Genomic DNA, 20,150 nt, shown 5'->3' on the forward strand with positions numbered 1-20,150 from the left:
AGCCTGGAAAGCCCCTGGACACCCAGCCACCTTCTCCCACTGCCTCTGCTGCCTGCCCCCCAACAGACCTGCTGACTTTATTGGCTAAAAGGAGATTTTTACAACTCAGCTGGTTAAAACATGTCTGGGTTATTTCGTGGGCGCTTCCCCCTTTTCCCAAATCATGTATGAATTTATTCTGCCTTTTTTTTTTTCTCAAGATGAAAAAGAAGGAGATGGGGGACAGACTTTCAAAGAACACTCTTTAGTAAAAATATCCATTTGTTCCATGAAAAAAATAAGGCATTTTTACATTCAGCTCTCTTGCAATGGAAATTTTTAGACAAAACAAAAATTTCCCGGGGAAATAATCTCTTTTTCTCAGTTGTCAAAAAGGCATATTTTATCCCCACCGCTCCTAAAAATAATATTAAGATGAAAAACATCTTGTGGAGTTGCAAGAGCTCTCAACCTCTGCAGTCAGTGCCATGCAGAGGGAGGGAAGTAACTAGAGCATCTTCCCTTGAGAAAGTGAATGCTGCTGTAAGGGAGATAACTGTAAGGATAAATCCTGAGGGATGGTTATTTTTTTTTAAATCTAGGGCCTGCAAAGTCACCTCCTTGAAATCAGCATGGGCAGAGGATGCTGCACTGGGGGCTGCGTGTCGGGGTGCATTGCATCAGCCAAAATGCATGGAACAAAACCTGCCCTGCTGTGCAGGAGCTGCAGGCAGGGCAGCACCTTGGGCTGGACTATCCAAACCCATGCCTACCACCTTCAAAACTCATGCTCTGGAGATTAGGAAGGATGCTGTGGCTCCTGGCATTTGCAACATTACCTGGGAAGGAAAAACATCTCTGGTCATGACTCATGGGCAAGCCTCCAGAATGGGAGGCTCAGAAGAGAAACGCAATTTCTTTACAGGGTTTTATAATTGATCTGAAGTCACGGGAAGCAATTAATGTGGAGCCCCATGGTATTGCTTCAAAGCAAGGCTGGATTTTCAACCTCATAACAGCTAAAACCAAGAAAAGGGATCCAGTGGAAATTGCGTTTTGAATGAATGAAACTCCTCCTTGCATTTGCAAGTGCAGCTGGTTTTCAGACTGATTTTTTTTTTCTTCTTTCTGTTGAAAATGCCAAACTGTTGAAAGCAAAACAGCTTGTGAAAATGCGTGGATTGTGAGGAAACTTCATTCTCACAGAAAGAAAAAGGGAGGAAGTGGTCAAAACATCAAAATGCTTGTGCATAATACACTGTAATGTATATAAAATAATTTAATAGTAATGGGTAATTAAAATCAGGACAAAACATTTTGATTTTATCCAACTGTGCTGAGTTGAGTGACTCAAAACGATTAAATTCCAGTTCACAGGGAAAACTCTGCCTTTGTTTTGTTCCATTTTGGAACAAGGGCTCTTTTGAAACACCGGACTCTCCTGAGGACCAAAGTCCGAATTTCCTCCCAGCACTAGCTGCTGGAGGAGTCAGGCTGGTCTGATGGAGGAGGGGAATGGGGGTCCTCACCAGGGAGCTGGGCAAAACGTGGGGTCAATTCCTGCAGGAAAACCAGGTGTGGGACTGACCTGCATCACAGCAGAAACCCATCCTGGGGCAATGGTGAGGAACTGAGGTGGGCTGGAGTCTGGGGACAACTTCAGTAGTATGCACTGAAAAGGCAACCTCCTAGGACCTGTGTGAGCTGGCTGGGCCAGTGACATCTCAATGAGCAGTGTTTCCCACTGGGAAACCAGTTGGTGGAAAGCATATGTGCAGTTTAGGGGATAAACACGTGCCAGGGTCTTCTAGCAGGGCAAAGCCACCTCCTTCCCCTGTCTCTCTGAGCGTCTCCTCCACTCCCTGGGTACTCTGCTCTCTACCGTACACAGCCTGTCGCTCGTCTGGAGGTCACAGCTCTGGCTTACCACCAACCCCCCCATACACCCTGCTTTTCAGGGGCTGTTTTAGGAAAGCAAAGGCAATCTGCAGTGCTGGTGGCACAAGCAAGGATGGGGAATTAAAACCGTGTTCATCTCCAGCCTCCTTTCTTACACGCTGCTGGCAAGTCATGAGTAAATCAGAGATAGCGAGCGACTATCTTTCCCTGAGCACAGACAAGGGAAGATAGGCCTGCTTTTTATGATTAATTACTCATTAATTAATTTTACATTAGAAGAAGTACTACTTTCTGTTTCCTGATTGTGGTATTTTTTTCCTGTTTGTTGTTTGAGAAAGGCAATGAATACATTTAGGCAAATGGGTTTCAAAGTGTCATTGTGAAATGGAAACATGAGCCTTGCAAATGTGACTTTCATTTCGGTTGGGTTTTTTCTTTTTTTTTTTTTTTTGCTTCCCCCTCACCCCCAATTAAATTATTCGCCATCCTTGGCACGAATTCGTGAATAGTTTCAGTTGTCTCAGAACTACATTGTTTGGCCAGTAAACTCTCCATCTAAAAAACTCACTTCACGCAGTCCTGTAAATAACACCACCTGCCCTTGGGCTGGCTGCCTCAAGTGTGTGCTGCAGAAGGTAGATCAAGAAGAGAGATGCAGAAATGGAAACCTTGATGCTAAAGGGCTCCTTCATGGATGGGACATAGGAAGCTGCAGTCGTGTCTTCACATCACGCTGCCTGGGGTCATTTTGTTATTGCACATTGGATGACATGGAGGGTTCTGTTACCTGGGAAAAAGACTTCTGCCATCTGTTTTAAAAGTACCTTGTATCCTAAAAGGACCCTTCAGCCACTGAAAAGAAGGTAGCCTTCTACTTACCAGGCAGCTGGAATTATCTGCAAAATCTCTAAAATCACAATCTCATTTGCAGTAGCTAAATAATCAGCTTTCAAGTGTGAAAGCTCCCTCTTTCAGGGGAAAGAGGGAGTTTGGCTGGTACTCCCTGTGCCAACCCTCTTATGACTAAATGCCATCTTAGAGTTTTCCTCCATCAGTGTTTTCACTTACAAGGCCAGTTCAGATAACTTTTACTCTAATGGGAAGAGGATGGGATTTGCACGTCCAAATTCAGAAGTCTCCAGGCCAGCTGTCTCCACCTGAGCTGGTGATTACAGACTTCCCTCATTGCTGGTGAGACAAGATTGTTTTTTTCAAGTGATGGGTTTCTCTTCTGCTCCATCTCCAAAATACATCGTCCGTGCATGGTACGAGAGGAGCCAGAGCCTCCTCAGGTCTTGCTGTGTAGCGTGGCAGGACTGCCCTGGAGAAAGTGGGGACATGAAGCAAGCCGGTGGCACCCCCAGGATGAAGGCAAGGCTGCTCCCAGATCTGTCCCCTCCCTCCCAGCCTCTCCATGCCCCACTCACACCTTGTGCTTCCCCCTCAGCAGCCGGCAGTGCCCACACCCTAGTGCCCCTTTGTTTGGCTCTCCTGTTATTTTTTATTGCTCTTCACATCCACTGCAATTTATTTGGGTCTGAATGTGATAAACTCCACATTTCAGCTTTTTTAAAAGCCAAATATTTGTGGAAAGTAATACTTAGCCGGACTCATATTCCATCCTTAACACAAATCTAATCCAGATACAAGCCAAACAGCAGGGCAACAACTGCTCTTAATACTCACCGTGTTTCTAGCATCATAGCTTTCATTGACGAGAGAAGACAGAAGATTTTTAATTGTTTCAGGATTCTCCATACCTGCTGCCAGGCCCACACTGGGGTCCCCAGCCTGCCTTCTCCCTTGCAGGCACAACTCTGACCCTTAAAATCCTGATCTTTGCCCCTCACGGCTCCAGCCTGGCCTTTCTTAACACAAGTTGTCGAAGAAGCCAAACTATCTGTCTTCGTGGGAGTGTGCAATGATGACCAGTGATTGAGGTGACCACATTTTCAAAGACGATGTAGTCTAGTAATTGAATTTAGTCTATTAATTAATTTTGATTTGGTCTATTAATTTTCAGGCTTGGTTCTGACAATCTCTTTGTTATCCTTCTTGTTCTCTCTAACGGTTTCCTTTTACGTCTGTCTACCAAGCTCCAACGATGCTCCTGGGCTAAGCAGTGCAAATGCAATTTATGATTCCAAACGCTTCTTTGTGGATCTTGTAAACCGGTGTTAATCCACAGAGACGATTAACAAAGCAGCTCTGCTTCAGCAGGGGGGTTAGAAGGGCATTGATGGAGGGGTAGCTCCTGGGTCTTGCCTTTGTGTCTGAATCATTGACAGATCTCCCCAGTCCAAACCAAACCACTGAGAGAGGGCAGGGCTGGAGCAAATGGGTTAACTCAGCATCCCCAGATGGGGTGACACAGGGTCTCCTGTCCTCCAGAAGAGGAGAGGGAGAGAGGTTACAGAGGTATTGCAATGCCAAGCTAGTTCCCCCACACCCCTGAACAAGCACTTTGGTCTCCAAGAAGCCCCACCATGCAAGTAGGTCTTGTTTTTGACTGGAAACTATCTCCAGCTCCTTTCCCTGCTGGTCACTCTGGTCTCCTGAGCTTGAGCTGAGCTCAGTTCAAAGGTCAAGAGCAGTCACTGTGAAAATCCATTGTTCATTCACCTTTTCAGTACTGCAGATGGAGATGATCCTTCATCTCAGGGGGATATTGCAGACTGAGGAAGGATGATCAAAGGTGTGAAACAGTCCCCTTTTGACTAATGTATGAGTAATTTTGCTTGCTGACAGTCCAGAAAAGAGGTGACTGAAGAGTATGCAGTAGAAGGCATGGGAAGGTGGCAGAAAGCAATGTAAGAAGCAGAGGACACAAGAGATTACTAGCAGGTGTTAAGGAGCAAGGTGTCATAGACCTGTGGAACCAGTTGCTGCACGATGGTGTGGATCCTAAAAGTTTACAGGGGTTTAAGGAGAGGAGAGATTCGCAGAAGAAAAAGGTCTTCAGGGTCTGTAACTAAATACACACAAACAACCTGCAGACTCAAGATGGCTCCTAGCTAAGTGGTGGGGAGCGGGCTAGGAGGATTTATTATGACACACTTACAGGCTTTCTGGGACACTGGGGAAATGGGTGCTTGGCCCTATCCACCCTGCCCTCCCCCCTGTCTTTTTAAGGCTGCATCCCCTCTACTGAAACAGCCAGCTGGAGCCACAGTAGTGTTAACACGTTGTAGGGCTGAGGGTGAGCTGACATCCACCAAGCACTGATTCTTTCTGTGTGTGTCAGTGTGTATGAGAGTCATACTTAGGGGGACTGGGTTGGAATATCTGCTGATTCTGGGCTCCAGCACCATGATCCCTCCCATGTCCCATGTAGCCCTTCAGGCTTCATAACAGGATCCAGACCTTTGCTAATGCACAGGACCCTTGTGTAGGGTCTCCTAAGTGGGGTCTGAAGGGTCCCAGCATGGCAGACAGTGCAGCCTGCTGTGGGCTCGCATGCAGGTGTGGATTCGGTGCTGCAACGGGACATGTTCCCACCAGAGCCTATCTGGCTTGGATCTGCTCTGGAGTGCCCATCATTGTCTGCGGACAGGCACTCATCTGTATTTGGAAGTTGTATTTTGGGTGGGTGAGAGAGAAGGAAAGACAATCTTACCTGCCTGTTTCCTGCATGACTTTCCCAGCATGAGGCTTTGCCAGCTTTGGTCTATTCAATGGACCACAGCCTCTCCTAAGCTCACCTCTTCCCACACCTTCTCCCTGGAATCATTTTCCTCTTACTCCTGTGCTTTCCAGGTAGCACCTCGCAACCCTTCCTGCCTCCCTATCCCACATCTTCCTTCGTTACCAGCCTCTTGAATGATCCAATTTAGCCACCACCAAACACTCAAACACTCATGTGCTATGTGATTTACAAAGCACACTGCCTCCAGTGAATTCCTTGCCTGATGTTTTCAGAGACCTTTTGGGTAGCAAAGCAGCTATACATCACAGAGCAGTTGCTTTTTTCTCCTGCTTTTTAGGTTTCAGAAATTGAAACCTAAGAGTTCCTCGAAGCAGCTACAAGTATTTTGAGCTCAGAAGATGAGCTGGACTCAGAGCCCTGAACATGAGGTCTCTGTGTATTTGCAGGAGAAGTTAAATCCCAGCTCCAGGGGCCTTTCTCATCTTTCTTTAAACTGTAAGAAATGAGCTATCAGAGAAGGACAACAGGATTTAATGCCCTGATCTGGAGAAAAACAGGCTGTCCGCGGTGTGTGCCCAGAAACCCACAGGGGAGCATGCAGACACCATCCTGGGAGTCTCTAGGAAAGAGAGTTGAGCTCTTCCTCAGCTTGTGAGGATACAATTGCAGTTGTGCAGCCCCTTCTCTCTACCCTTGTGGCACGTGTGACCTGGAGCAAGCAGATGCTTGGTGTTTGCATGCAGACACCCATCCTGCAACAGCTCCTTGGCTGAGACCTGGCACACTCATTTCACCAGAAGGAGCACAAGCAGCTCACTCGCTGCCATCTCTGCAGGCCATGGCTGGGGTGGGAGTGGTGCTGCACAGCAGCAAAATAGAAATTGAGCAATGGCCTCTGCTCTTGGAGGTTTTCATTTCCCCATCGCTTTGGCCACAGCGCGGTTGGGGCTCTGGAGGAGGGAAGGTCTGGCAGCCAGAGAGACTGCAGCCTGGAAATGATCTTAGCAGCAGGCTTTGGCTACCCTTATCCCCTAGGACAGGTGGCTTGCTGGCCTCTCCCTGAGCTCAGAGGAGGACAGGGACAGCATTTTCATGGTTTCCCAGGGTCTGGATGGGGAAGTTTGAGAGCACAGCTCTCCACCATGCAGGACACCTGTGTGTTGTGCTATGGAGCTGGAAGGGGCTGGCTTTTATTTGGATGGATCCCTGTCTTTTCCTTGCACTAGAAGGGAAGGACAGAGGTTTTGCTCTGCACCACAACTCTGCCCTCCCTCGCACCCTCTCCCTGGAGCTGGCTGTGGGTGAAATGCTTGTGCAGGGGTGACAGCCAGGCTGGCTGGTGCAAGGGGGCTGTAGGACCAGGCAGACCCTCACCAGTGGCTCAAATGTCAATGTGCATGCCAAGTTCTGAGAGGGAGAACCATGCAGGCACCTCACATTTTAGCCAGCCAGGTCTTGCACAGCAGGAAGCATAATGCACCTCTCCAGGGTGGTGAGCTGGAGATTTGGCAGCTGGGGTTCCCAGGGAGATGCTGTGTCTCCTGTCGTCCCACAGCCAGACTGAGATGCCTCAGTGCCTAGCTGCGTCCCTCCTGCAGGGATGCCCTTTGGGGAGCCATCAGCTCCCCAGGCTCCCCTGCTGCTCTGCACAAGCATCTGTATGACACACCGTGCAGCCCTGAGCTGTCCATACATGTGGTAGAGACCCTGTGGAGGAGCAAAGAGCTGGAAGGTCGTGCTCATCATATGTGTTTGCACAGACCTACTCAGCTAGGTGTAAGTCCAGGTGCCACAAAGCATCATATCTGGGTGTCTAAACCCTCTTGGTGGCTGGAGAGGTCCAGGAGCTGGAGGCTGAAGGCTCCCTGGGGCTGATGCTACAGAAGCGAGAGGGAGCATGTCACACTGAAGAGGGCTGGTGACAATTAGTTCCAACCACAGCAAACTGTAATCACCGAATTGTTCAGGAATAATTATGCCTTGATAACAACATTACACTTTCTATTTCCTTTATTGCTGTTCTTGTTAAATATAATTACCATGCAAATTGCACAGCGTAAGCAAGCCCAGGTGATTAACAGGGCCATGGGGGCCTTGGGAGCAGACTGAGGTGACTGCAAGTACATCCCTCTCTGTTTGCTTAGTTGTCTGTCCAACAGACCTGTCCATTCAGGTAGTTGTAGAGTGATAAGGTGTCCCCTCAGCCTCCTCTTCTCCAGACTATACAACCCCAGTTCCCTCAGCTGCTCTTCATGGGACTTGTGCTCTAGACCCTTCACCAGTTTTGAGGGGCCCAAAACTGGACACAGTCTTCCAGGTGCGGCCTCACCAGTGCCGAGTACAGGGGGACAATCACCTCCCTGCTTCTGCTGGCCACACCATTCCTGATACAAGCCAGGATGCTGTTGGCCTTCTTGGCCACCTGGGCACACTGCTGGCTCACGTTCAGCCTGCTTATATTCACCAACACCCCCAGGTCCTTTTCGGCCAGGCAGCTTTCCAGACACTCTTCCCCAAGCCTGTAGTGCTGCATGGGGTTGTTGTGACCCAAGCGCAGGACCCGGCACTTGGCCTTGTTGAACCTCATACAGTTGGCCTCGGCCCATTGATCCAGCCTGTCCAGATCCCTCTGTAGAGCCTTCCTACCCTCCAGCAGATCAACACTCCCACCCAACTTGGTGTGGTCTGCAAAATTACTGAGGGTGCACTTGATCCCCTTGTCCAGATCATTGATATAGGTATTAAGCAGAACCGGCCCCAGTACTGAGCCCTGGGGAACACCACTTGTGACCGGCTGCCAACTGGACTTAACTCCATTCACCACAACTCTTTGGGCCCAGCCAGCCAGACAGCAAGGAGTACTCCCATCCAAGCCATGAGCAGCCAGTTTCTCCAGGAGAATGCTGTGGGAAACAGTGTCCTCATGTGATCAGGGCCTGTAAAGTGAGCTCAGCTCAAGAAGTGAGGAAGGAGTGAGAGACATGGCTCCAAGCTGACCAGGTGTCTGCCAGCAGGTCTGAGGTGGGCCCTGCTGTGAAGACCTCTAAATGCAGTGTGGGACAAACCAAGTTCTTACTTCTCCTACCTGACCTTCAGGAACTGCCTTGCACGAGTGCCCCGGAGTGATAGGTCCCCCCACCAGCCAGCATCCCTGGCCAATTCAGTGCTCATCCCGCACCCTTCATCATGGTGTCTGTGCACCAGCTAAGCTTTGCATGCTTCTACATCTTGTGGTTCATCACAAGACTGTGAGCCACTCTCCACGATATCTGAAAAGTCATGGCAGTCAGGTGAAATCCCTGGTGACTGGAAGAAGGGAAACGTTATGCCCATTTTTAAAAAGGGAAGAAAGGAGGACCCTGGGAACTACCGACCTGTCAGCCTCACCTCTGTGCCTGGGAAGATCATGGAACAGACCCTCCTAGAAGCTATGCTAAAGCACATGGAGGACAGGGAGGTGATTCGAGACAGCCAGCATGGCTTCACCAAAGGCAAGTCCTGCCTGACCAACCTAGTGGCTTTCTATGAAGGAGTGACTGCATCAGTGGACAAGGGAAAAGCAATGGATGTCATCTACCTGGATTTCTGTAAAGCCTTCGACATGGTCTCCCACAACATCCTTCTCTCTAAAGTGGGGAGGTATGGATTTGATGGGTGGACTGTTTGGTGGGTAAGAAATTGGTTGGGTGATTGCATCCAGAGGGTAATGGTCAATGGCTCAATATCCCAATGGAGACCAGTGACATGTGGAGTCCCTGGGGGGTCCGTACTGGGACCAGTGCTGTTTAATATCTTCATCAATGACATAGTGGGATCGAGTGCACCCTCAGCAAGTTTGCAGATGACACCAAGCTGAGTGGTGTGGTTGACACGCCAGAAGGACGAGATGTCATCCAAAGGGACCTGGACAAGCTGGAGAGGTGGGGCTGTGTGAACCTCATGAGGTTCAAAAAGGCCAAGTGTAAGGTCCTGCACCTGGGACAGGGCAACCCCCGATATCAGTACAGGCTGGGGGATGAAGGGATTGAGAGCAGCCCTGTGGAGAAGGACTTGGGGGTACTGGGGCATGAAAAGCTGGGCATGAGCCAACAACGTGCGCTTGCAGCGCAGAAAGCCAACCGTATCCTGGGCTGCATCAAAAGCAGCGTGGCCAGCAGGTCGAGGGGGGGGATTCTGCCCCTCTGCTCTGCTCTGGTGAGACCCCACCTGGAGCCCTGCGCCCAGCTCCGGGGCCCTCAGCACAAGGACATGGACCTGTTGGAGCGGGTCCAGAAGAGGGCCACCAAAATGATCCGAGGGCTGGAGCCCCTCTCCTACGAGGCCAGGCTGAGGGAGTTGGGGTTGTTCAGCCTGGAGAAGAGAAGGCTGCGGGGACACCTTATTGTGGCCTTTCAGTGCTTAAAGGGGGCCTATAGGTAAGATGGGGACAATCTTTTTAGCAAGGCCTGTTGCAACAGGACAAGGAATAATGGTTTTAAACTAAAGGAGGGTAGATTTAGACTGGATATAAGGAAGAAATTTTTTACCATGAGGGTGGTGAAGCACTGGCACAGGTTGCCCAGAGAGGTGGTAGAGGCCCCATCCCTGGAAACATCCCAGGTCAGGTTGGACGGGGCTCTGAGCACCCTGCTCTGGTTAAAGCTGTCCCTGCTCATGGCAGGGGGGTTGGGCTGGATGACCTCTAAAGGTCCCATCCATTCCAAAGCATTCTATGATTCTATGATTAGCATTACTCTGCCGGCTCCCACTGTGCAACTACCTGCACAGGTAGGAACAAGAAGGTGCTCTTTTCTTCCTTCCCCTCTCATCAGCACATAGGCATCTGAAGGACGTGAACAGGAAGGTAGAGGAGGATCTGTTAAGCATAATGAAGTGGAAGCGTATGACAGAAACTGCTGAACAGAGTTCCCTGGGGAGGGCTGGGAGCATTATCACCTGAGTCAGTGAAAAAGCTGCTGAAAAAGCCCACAGCATGGAATGACAATTTCACAGATGCCCTGTGGGACAAGGATGGCTCCTTGCTGCAAGACCTGGAAGCTGGGATGCTCAGCCCCAGGGACCTGTGTGGGGTTAGCCCGTCAAACACTCTCCTGCCACCTCCTTGTCTGCCCTCTTGTGAGGTTAATGGACATGGTGTCTCCCCTACAACACTCATTTCTGATTGACCCCAAGGCCTCTAACCCGTACCAGTAAGTCTCTGTACCTCACCTCTGTCTCATGGCTGCAAAACAGCCTCCCGATTCTGGCCATCATGTCTCTACTGGACCGGCACCTGGCAGAAGCTTGTTGCTGCAGGTCTTCTTGACTCCATTGCAAAGCCAGGCCTGAAAACAAGAGCCCTTGCCCAGCAATCACCCCAGGGCTGCAGCTGGGGAAAGGACGGAGTGGGAGGCAACCTGTTTTTCGCATTCTCCTCCAGGCCACCTCCTTTCTCTCTGCCTGCCTTTACCAAGCTGAAAACAGCAGGTCAAGTGCACTTACCTGCTGCGCTTCCTGGTGTGGCCATGAGACCTAGCTAATTATAGGGGTCTCAGCTCCTCAGAGAAATTCTCTTTCTATATATACATGCATACATACATATGTGCACCAAGTTTATTATTATTACCATGCCAGACAATCCTTCTTCATTAGAGCTTGGAATTTGCTTTCGATGCTTTCAGTCAGATCTTTAACATTATTTAAACACAGTGGGTTTGGGAGAGTTTTTGTTATTTTTAATGCAGACCAGATTTTGCTGGGATAAGAGAATGAAATTGCTCTTCATCCAGACCAAATAGCTGCCTCCCTGGCTGCAGGAACCAGGAGAGTCCCCACTGCTGACTTCAGCCTGCAGCCCCTTTGAAATCACAGCCAGGTTGCCAAGGAGGGGAAAGGGAGGATGAAGCCCCCCTTTCCACCTGTGCCATGGCTCAAGGGTCTACGTGGACCATGGTGGCATGCTGAAGGCTATCCCAAGTTGGGGTGAGCAACAAGCAGGCGCCTGCAGCTTCCTCGTCTTCCCCGTGCGTCACAGCGCTCGAGGACGTCAGGACCACATCTGGCGCGCCTGGGCGCGTGATGGGGAAGGAGTCCCCGTGCTCAGCACAGCTGGGGCTGTGTGTCTGCTTGCGGGTGCCTTTGAACACCCGGCCCTGCTACGTGGTACGTCCCCAGCTGCAGCACTGCGCTGGGACCACTGTCTCTCCAGGACCCCATATGTTAGAGGCAACATGTCTCATCTCGGATCCCCCACCCAGCTGGGTCTGGTATGTGGGTCCTGGAGGAGGAAGAGGCCACAGCCCTTCGCTGGGAATGTGTGAGATCCAGGCAAAGGAAGGAGGGAGTTGTCTGAAATTCATATGCCGCAGGGACGGGGCTGTGTCCAAGCGGTCCCGGCTGTGCAATTGTGGGAAAGACAGGCACAGACTGCTTTTGTGAGCAGTCCTAGTGCACCTAAAATGAGATTTGTGGGGGAAAAAAATATTCTGATGAGGGCAGAAGGTCCTCTGGATGGTGATCATTTTAAATATCCTTTTGGGTGATTGGAAGGAAGGAAGGAAAGAGAGAGAGAAAGAAAGATAAGAAGAGAGAGAAAGAAGGAGAAAAAGAGGTAGTCTTCACATTCTCTTCAGCAGCTGAAAAACAGGCACAGGTTGGGTATCAGAATAGCATTTCTTCCAGAAAGTGAAAAACAGAAAAAATCCTTTATGAGATCTCTCCGGTGTAGAAGCCCTTGGTGGAAAGAGATGGGAGCAAACCACCATCTTGCAGAGATGTCCAGGTGCAAGGGAGTGCGATTGAAGCTGAAATAAAATATTGGCACTAGAGAAAACATGCATAAATGGGCCATGAATAAATATAAGCTGGAGATGAGAAGAAACTACCCAACCAACAGAAGTCCTGGAACTGCTTTCTGCAAAGCAGCGATGGGGAGAGAGAGATTAAAGAAAGCACAGAGTGGGGCCCAGGACTGAATGAGCACTTTGCCTCATTTTTTGATAAGACCAGTGCTGCTGCCCATGGGAGCAAAGGCGTGAAGTGTAATTAGAAATGAAGGTATGGAAATTATCACAGCCAGTCTGGAAGCAAAGCAAAGAGCCCAATGCTCTGAGCTTGGTGGGACTGGGCAACCTCCATCCCAGGGAACTGGCAGGTCAGCTAGTAGGAATTCAAGCACCTCCCAGGGCATAGTGTGGTGTGATGGGATTAAACTGGCTACAACCGAGCTGAGGCTGGAAACTCAAAGCCGTTTCCTACCCATGACTGCAGGAGGCTCTGAGGGGCTGCTGCCACTGTGGGCCAGGCAGGATATTCTGGTAGGGCTGGAATTGCAGCCCTGGAAATCTGGTGGGACCCCCAGTGGGATTTTTTTGCAGTATAACCAGACCCATGTTAGACCCAGGAGTTTGCAGAGCAAGAGGTGTCCTCAGCAGTCCCCCGCAGTGCAGCCTCCACCTTTGCTTTCCAAACCACTACCTCCCCTGGCATCATCAGTCGAGAGAGCTGCCATCCACTTGAGGCTCTCTCCTTCTTCTTGTCCTGATTATTATGATCATTACTGTCTCATTTCGAGCTGTAAATCAGAAATATTGTGCCTCGTATTTTTCCTCCCTGGGGAACGCATAACTAAGGGTGAGATTGGCTCTGAAGTTCAGTGCTGTTCTGTTGAAAAACTGCCTCGACAAATCGAAACTGTCTCACTTTTTAGAAGAAGTTTTGATTGGAATCAATCTTTCTTTTTTTTTATGAGCATAAAAAGGGAGTAGTTAAAAGTAAGATTTATTCCAAATTCATCTTATCAGCTCTGAGACATTCAATTTTGTAATCAATTCCCACAGGGGCTCCACCAAGAAGCCCATATTCAGAATCAATCTTGTATTTCATTAGGTTATTTCTGGTGTTAAAAAATAAGATTGATTCTTACTTTATGTTATAGCGCTACAGCAATTTATTTTTTAATGATATGAGGTAAGAATCAATCTCTGGCTTCTTCTTCCTTTTTTCTTTTTTTTTCTTTTTTTTTTTCTATCCTGCTTTTCCTGCATTGGTTTCGTTAGAGCCAAGAGAATTTAGCAAGTTCTGAAGGATTTTCAAATTATTCTTGTGCAAATTTAGACCCCATTGGTGCCAGTCTGCTGCTCACGGGATCTGCAGAACACCAAGAGGCCTGATGAAAGGCACAATCTGCCCTACCCTGGGATTTTGGTAGTGCATTCCAGAAAACTGCCACAGGCATAATTTCCCACTCACCCAAAGCCATTTGTGCCAGAGTGCAAAGTGCAGATTTTGCACTTGTTTTGCAGCAGTGTGAAGTCTCCAGGTTTCAGACTTCTGGGTCCCAGCAGGGCATCACCCTTTTTGTGGGTGGAGTTTTCCTGGGACCTACAAATATCCACTTTCTAGCTCATCCCCATTTAGCAGCCAGGGTATGCAGACTGCCCGACTGCCTTCTTGCCTTCATGCTGCTCTCCAGCCCCTGGCAGCTGGCATCCTGACCTCCCTGGACTCCCACACCACATCCAGCATCCCTAGGAACAGGGTTCTTACCTTCTTCCCCCAGGGAAAGCCACACTGCTGTCCAGGAGCAGATGAGCCTTGGAGAACCCTGTCCAGGCAACACCCAGCAAGGACAGAAAGAAGTGGCCACTGGCATCCTGATCTCCTGCACCGGGAGGCAGAGGGAGCACTCATCTCCACTTGCTCCCTGCCTGCCTCTTATCACCAGCCTGAGCAGCGATGTGCATCTCAGCCCACACTCTGATGCTGATGTGATGCCGCTGCTGCCTTCTGTGAGAGGAGCTGGAAAAAGTCTTCTGGCCAGTGCGGACCCCTGGTAGGGCTCTGCTACCCTCCTCACACCCTGAGCAGCATCTTTTGGAGGAGTTTTGAGTACTGTCTGCTCCCAGCACCCCACTCTTTGCCCAATGACACTGCTTGTTAGTCATTCCTGTAATCACAATGACAATAAATACCCGTGACTAAATTAATCCTTAACAATTTATAGTGAGCTGTGATCTGTCAGGAGTGATTCAGAAGTTACTTAAGCAAGCACAGGTGTTTTTCACAGGTAGATGGGAAATTATCTTGCTCACAGACTGGGACTTGGATGTCACTGTACTGGCATTTGCCTGGTTATTCTCAAGATCTTTTGTGTTAGGTAGTGGGACTATTTGAAGGCTCAGCCTTCTCCTTTCTTCCGTTTCCCTTTGTGCCTAGGAACAAAGCACAGGTTTCCAGAAATGAGGGGAATAAACCCCTGGAGTAACTGAATCAGGAGGTAGCCCATGAATCGAAGATCCCTAAAGCTCAAAAAAACTGACTTCATGGAGTCTTGCTGGCCCTGGTGGATCGAGGCACCCAGGGCAGCCAGCCTTCACCCTCCCAGGGTGCAGAATTTGGCCCTGTGTTGTGCAAATATGATTCACAGAGTGCAAGGGCTGGGCTCTCTCCCTTGCTATGTGGGACATACTGGGGCAAGGTCTCCACATTTTGCTCATGGTGGTGGGGTCCTAGCTGCTCTTTAATGTACTGCTGGCCAGCTGGCCTTGGAAGCATGATGTTCCCCAGGGCTCAGCCCTGTGCTTGCAACTTGGCCACCCCAGACAGTAGATAGTTTGGAGGAGAAGCTGAACAGTGACAGCCTGAGCAGCAAACCTTTTCCTTCCCCAACACCACTGGAGCCCTCTGAAGTCCCTGCCAGAGCTCTCATTAACAAGATGTGACTCAAATCGTAGCATCCAGCAGAAGTGAAAAGTTCTTTCAAGGTTTATCTTACACCCAGCAGTAGAACAATTCCTGTTCCCCAACCCCAGGTCAACATCCCCAGCCAGGCAGGCTGGTTGTCTTTCATGTCCCAGGGTCAGTCTTGACCTCAGTGGAGGGCTGAACTTTTTTGCCTTCAGGCAGGTAACTGGGAAGCAGCAGAGTTTACTGGCGCCTTTCCTCCTTCCTTTCTTCCAGGGTGACAGGCCACCAGGTCAGCTTACGCAGTGGCCACACACTTGCAATGCGACGAGCTTCATGGCTTGACTGCACACTTGGATGGAGGTGTGAGGTTGTAGATTGGAAAGGGTCCTTTCCCATGGGGAAAATGCTGCCAGGTTTCATCACACACCCTTGGGACTTCTGAAGCAGCATGGCAGGACTGGGAGATGCAGGGAAAACACAGTGGGAGCCTCCTGCAAGTTGCGTACCCCAGATGCATGGCTTGAGGGGTCTGTATGAAGCAGAGATCCCTCCAGGTTCACTCACATGTTGTGTCTTTGTGCACATTGTGGGTGCAAATCTCCAATTTCATCTCTCTCCATCTGCTTGCTACTCTGGCTGTGTCCTCATGCGTGTCTCTTGCTTGTCTCTATCTTTGTCACTATGCACATATCTGTCTGTCTGTGGCTCTGTTAGTCTTCAAAGGCCCTGAGTTCATTTGATTTCATTATCATCTCCCATCTCTTGAGGTCTATCTCTTTGTTTTTTCCCCTTTTCTCATTATAATTTACATGCGGCTTGGGTGCATGCTGGAAATGAAATGCGGATTTGATAAAGCAGCCACAGCTCTTGCTCCCAGCCATGGCCTGAAAGCCCTGAACCCCTTGGAGAAAAGCAGGCTCTTCTTTTTTTTTTTTTTTCATAAAGGGGGAAAAAATTGATTTTTTTCCATTGCACTGGCACAGAATGAAATTCTTCCAGCAATTACCAGGAGATAATGGCCTGAAATTAAACAGTCCTATCTCACTCTCTAACTATAGGACTTTTTATTTTTTCAAACTATTGAATACCAAGCAAATAATAATCAGGCAGGCATTAGGCATTCACACTCAGGCTACCTGGGACATGAAAGTACATACACATGGCAGAGCTCCTTTTATTGTTTATTAACAGCAAACCGTCAAGATACGCAGAGCTGTATGTAAATGGAGAGAGACATTAGCCTTGTGACCAGTAATATGTTGCTAAATCAGCTATAGATATCAGTATTGCCTTGCTTGTGGGAACATCTGATTGATGGAGAGCCCATCCTGCACCAAGCAGGTGGGGGAGCAACATTCCCTGTAGAGGTACCCGCACCAAGCCCACCTCTTCTCTTGCCCATCTGTGCCCTCTACTGCAGTGCAAATGCTTGCCTTCATGTCCCCACTTTGCAATGCGGTGCCTGGAAGATGTGGATGTAAAGAATGAGTCTGAAGAAGGATGGAGATCAGGTCAGGTCCCTGGGGCAGTTCTGGATTGCATGGAAGTTTTCTGGACTTCATAACCCCAGACACTCTTACAGGTGATCACACCTTCTTTTCCTGTTCTCCTGATCTCTCAAGGGGCAGTTTCAGGGCTCTGCCATGGCCATGGACGTGGCATGCAGTGTCTGAGCAGCCTGGCAGAGCCAAAGCCAGCACATTGCTTCCTGCTGAGCCAGTCTCACTCAAATTACCCGGGAGATCTCAGCAAAAATGTAGTTGAGCTGCCCTGATTTAGACACAGCTTGATGTACAAGGGGAAGGGAAGAAATCCAGGAGGTTTGAGCACAACTCCTAAAACTGGATAGAGGTAAAAAGAGGTGAGGAGATGGCTGAGACTGAGCATCCTGTTCCCCCAGGTGTTAAATACCCCATGCATGACCTCTACAAAAGGTTTGCAAAGATGAAGCACTGGGCAGTGGGCAGGCAGCCCCCTGCAGCAACAGGGATATATATCTGAAGGGATCCTGGGACTTGCAGGAGCTGCCTACACGTCTTGTCAATTTGCAAGAGGCATTCTGAAACCAGGTACTGAATTCCAGAAAAAGCAGAGGGCAGGGGCACATCTTGTTGAGAGGGAGCATTCCCCACCATGGGTCATCCAAGAGGCTACCTGGAGAAGGTGGACAGTCTGGGCATGGTCTGCTCCAAATTGCATGTGGCAAAGACCTGCCACCATCTTATCACCCACACAAGGGGGTACTGCTCACTCAAATGCACCCCAGCTTGGGAGCAAGCTGCGACTGCTACGTTGGAGCATTGCTCACCATCTGTCCTCAGCCAGTAGCAGGAGTGTCTCCTTCACCTGTGACTTGTGTTGAGCTGAAGCTCAAAGGGCAGAAATGGGCCATGGAGCTGGGGGAAGACTGTTATGTTCTGGATTTCTGAAATGGCTTTTCCACCAGAAACTTGGAGTCATCTCACATAGATTCCTTCTGCTTCAAAATTTTTTCTAAAAAGACCTTTTAAAATTTGTTGAAATGCCCTCCTTCAATACCTGCACAACACAGGACCTTTTCTTTGCTTGGAAATACCTTCACTGTATAATACTTGTCACTTTATAATTATGATTGTAAAGCAAAATTAAAAGGGAAATCGCATCAAATACTCCCAAATTCACCAAACAGCATGACATATCTTTGAGTTAGGGGGATTGATGTGTGGCTTTTCAGTGCCTGGGAGTAGCTCTTTCTCCTGAGCTGGGACTGGAAGATGTTTCAGCATCTCAATAAGTCCTCCTGGACCAGGCAGGACACACGCGTGAGTCCCAGCGGCTTTCTGCAAAGCTGGCCACAGATCCATGTAGGCAGGCAGGGGCTCTGTGCCTCTAACCTGAGCTGGGAATCCTCCAGAAGGGTTAACAAGATAACAGGGAATGGTGTTGCTGTGCTTATAATTTATTTAAGCTTTCAAAAGGCTTTTGATAAAGTCCCTCTTGGAGGCTATTAAGGAAACTTGGTAACCAAAGGATGAGAGGAAAAGCCAAGGCATGGATTAAAACCAAGATAAGATGGGGAGGGAAGGGAAGGAGCAAACAGCCAATTCTCAGCAGACAGAAAGGTTAATAGTGGAGAGCCCTGAGGTCACCTGAGGCCCTGAGTGGTTGAATATATTTATTAACACAAGCACAGAGGGGAAGGGAACAGTGTGACTGTGGAGCTTGCTGGGGGCTACTGCAGCGGGTGCCAGTGAAGGCGGACGGGGGGAGGTGCAGCAGGCATCTTGGGTCAGGGTGGGATGAGGCAGGCGGTGGGTGATGTTGCACCCGGGGCTGTCATGAGGGCTGGCATGGGGGCTGGGGTGTCCCAGTGGGTTGTACCTGCTTGTGGGGTGCATGGGGTAGGTTGTGAAAGGCACTCCCTGGCCTCTGTCAGAGGAGCCAGGGCAAAGTGAGCCAGCTCACATCAAACACAGAGGCACAACAATAAGGGTCAGGTGGTAACAACCCCAAAATAGGTCAAATAAGCATCCCTTTAAGTCAGTGGGACTTATTTATACCAGCTGAAGAAATGGCCCAAACAACATACTTCAAACACCCAGCGATACCTCCCAACACAGATGGCGTTTGTCACTTTTCATATTGGAGATGTGGATCGCATCTCCTTCTCCCCAGTGAGACAGGACTGCAGCCTTCTGGACTCAAGTGCCATGCAAAAGCCAAGTTCATTAATTTAAATATTAATCTAAGGGATGAACAGGGTCCAAAAGAGGGGTCTGAAAAAACTAACTGATGAGCATAGAAAGAAATATTGGCTATTGACTCAGTGAATATTATCCATCCTGTGCAAACAGCCCCGTGGAGCAAACAGTCTGTGGACACCTGATTAAACAGTGTTTATGATAACTGGTTGAGAATGTCTTTTTAATTACTTTTGTGGGAGGGAATGCAGATTTGTGTAAGAAGTTTTGGGGTTTTTTGTTTTTCTGGGCACAACGAACTTGAAAAACTACCTAACTTGACAAATGACTGCAAAGAAGAGTTTGGAAACGGGGAGAAAGTTTTTGGTCTTTTTCAAGAGAGAAAGAAAAGATTGCAAGTTTCAAAATGGCTCCTCATTTTGAAGAATGAGCTAATTGGATGTTAAAAAGAAACCAGAAAGGAAAAGTCCTAAATGACAGAAACGATTTTGAAACTATTAAAATACTACATTTCCAAAAAGTTTAACATGAGGTACTCCCAAGTATTTCCATGAACTCAAACAATTTTTTTGTTAATTTTCCATTCAAAATTTTGATTTCTTTCTCTAGAAAAGTGAAATTTAGAAAAATGGTGAAACTTTTGGTGAGAGAACTTTGGAGAGAAAATTACTCCTATCTCAAATATGTGTAGAGATGAGCCGTGTAAGGAGGAATTAGATCTCAGCAGTAATCTCAGTCACGGGGTTTCCTAATTGTGTACTCCATGTTTTGAACATCCGCACCCTTTTAATGGATTTTCCTAGGTTGATTATACCATTATTTCACCGTGCGTGTATAAAACTGGCTGTTCAAAGTCAACTGTAAATGAAAATTGCAGTTGTTAAATTGCTGGGGTGGCTAACTTGCTGGCTGCAAAACAAAACCGGCACCCACTAATTGGCTTTTAAACAAGGATGGCAGGGAAATGCTGAGACATGTCTCTGGCATCCATCGGGCACCATCCAACAGCAAACCAAGCATCAGGAAAGCAAAAGTCACTTGAAAGACCCTCTGGCTGCCAAGGTCAGCAAACTGCCCGAGCTGCCGCACTGTAGCCCAGGGGGACAATCTGGAAGGCTGAGCTGTGTGCAAAATTCCCCTCCTCTCCCAGGTCACTTGCTGCCTGCAATGTTAATTATCATTAAGAAAACAAACAAGCAAACCCATCTCCCTGCCCAAGGTGACTCCAGAGGGTACAAGGAGGCTGGGACACCCCTTCCTGCTCTGCTGGCAGAGGGAAG

This window comes from Pelecanus crispus, chromosome Z (assembly GCF_030463565.1).
Source record: "Pelecanus crispus isolate bPelCri1 chromosome Z, bPelCri1.pri, whole genome shotgun sequence".
Lineage (NCBI taxonomy): Eukaryota > Metazoa > Chordata > Aves > Pelecaniformes > Pelecanidae > Pelecanus > Pelecanus crispus.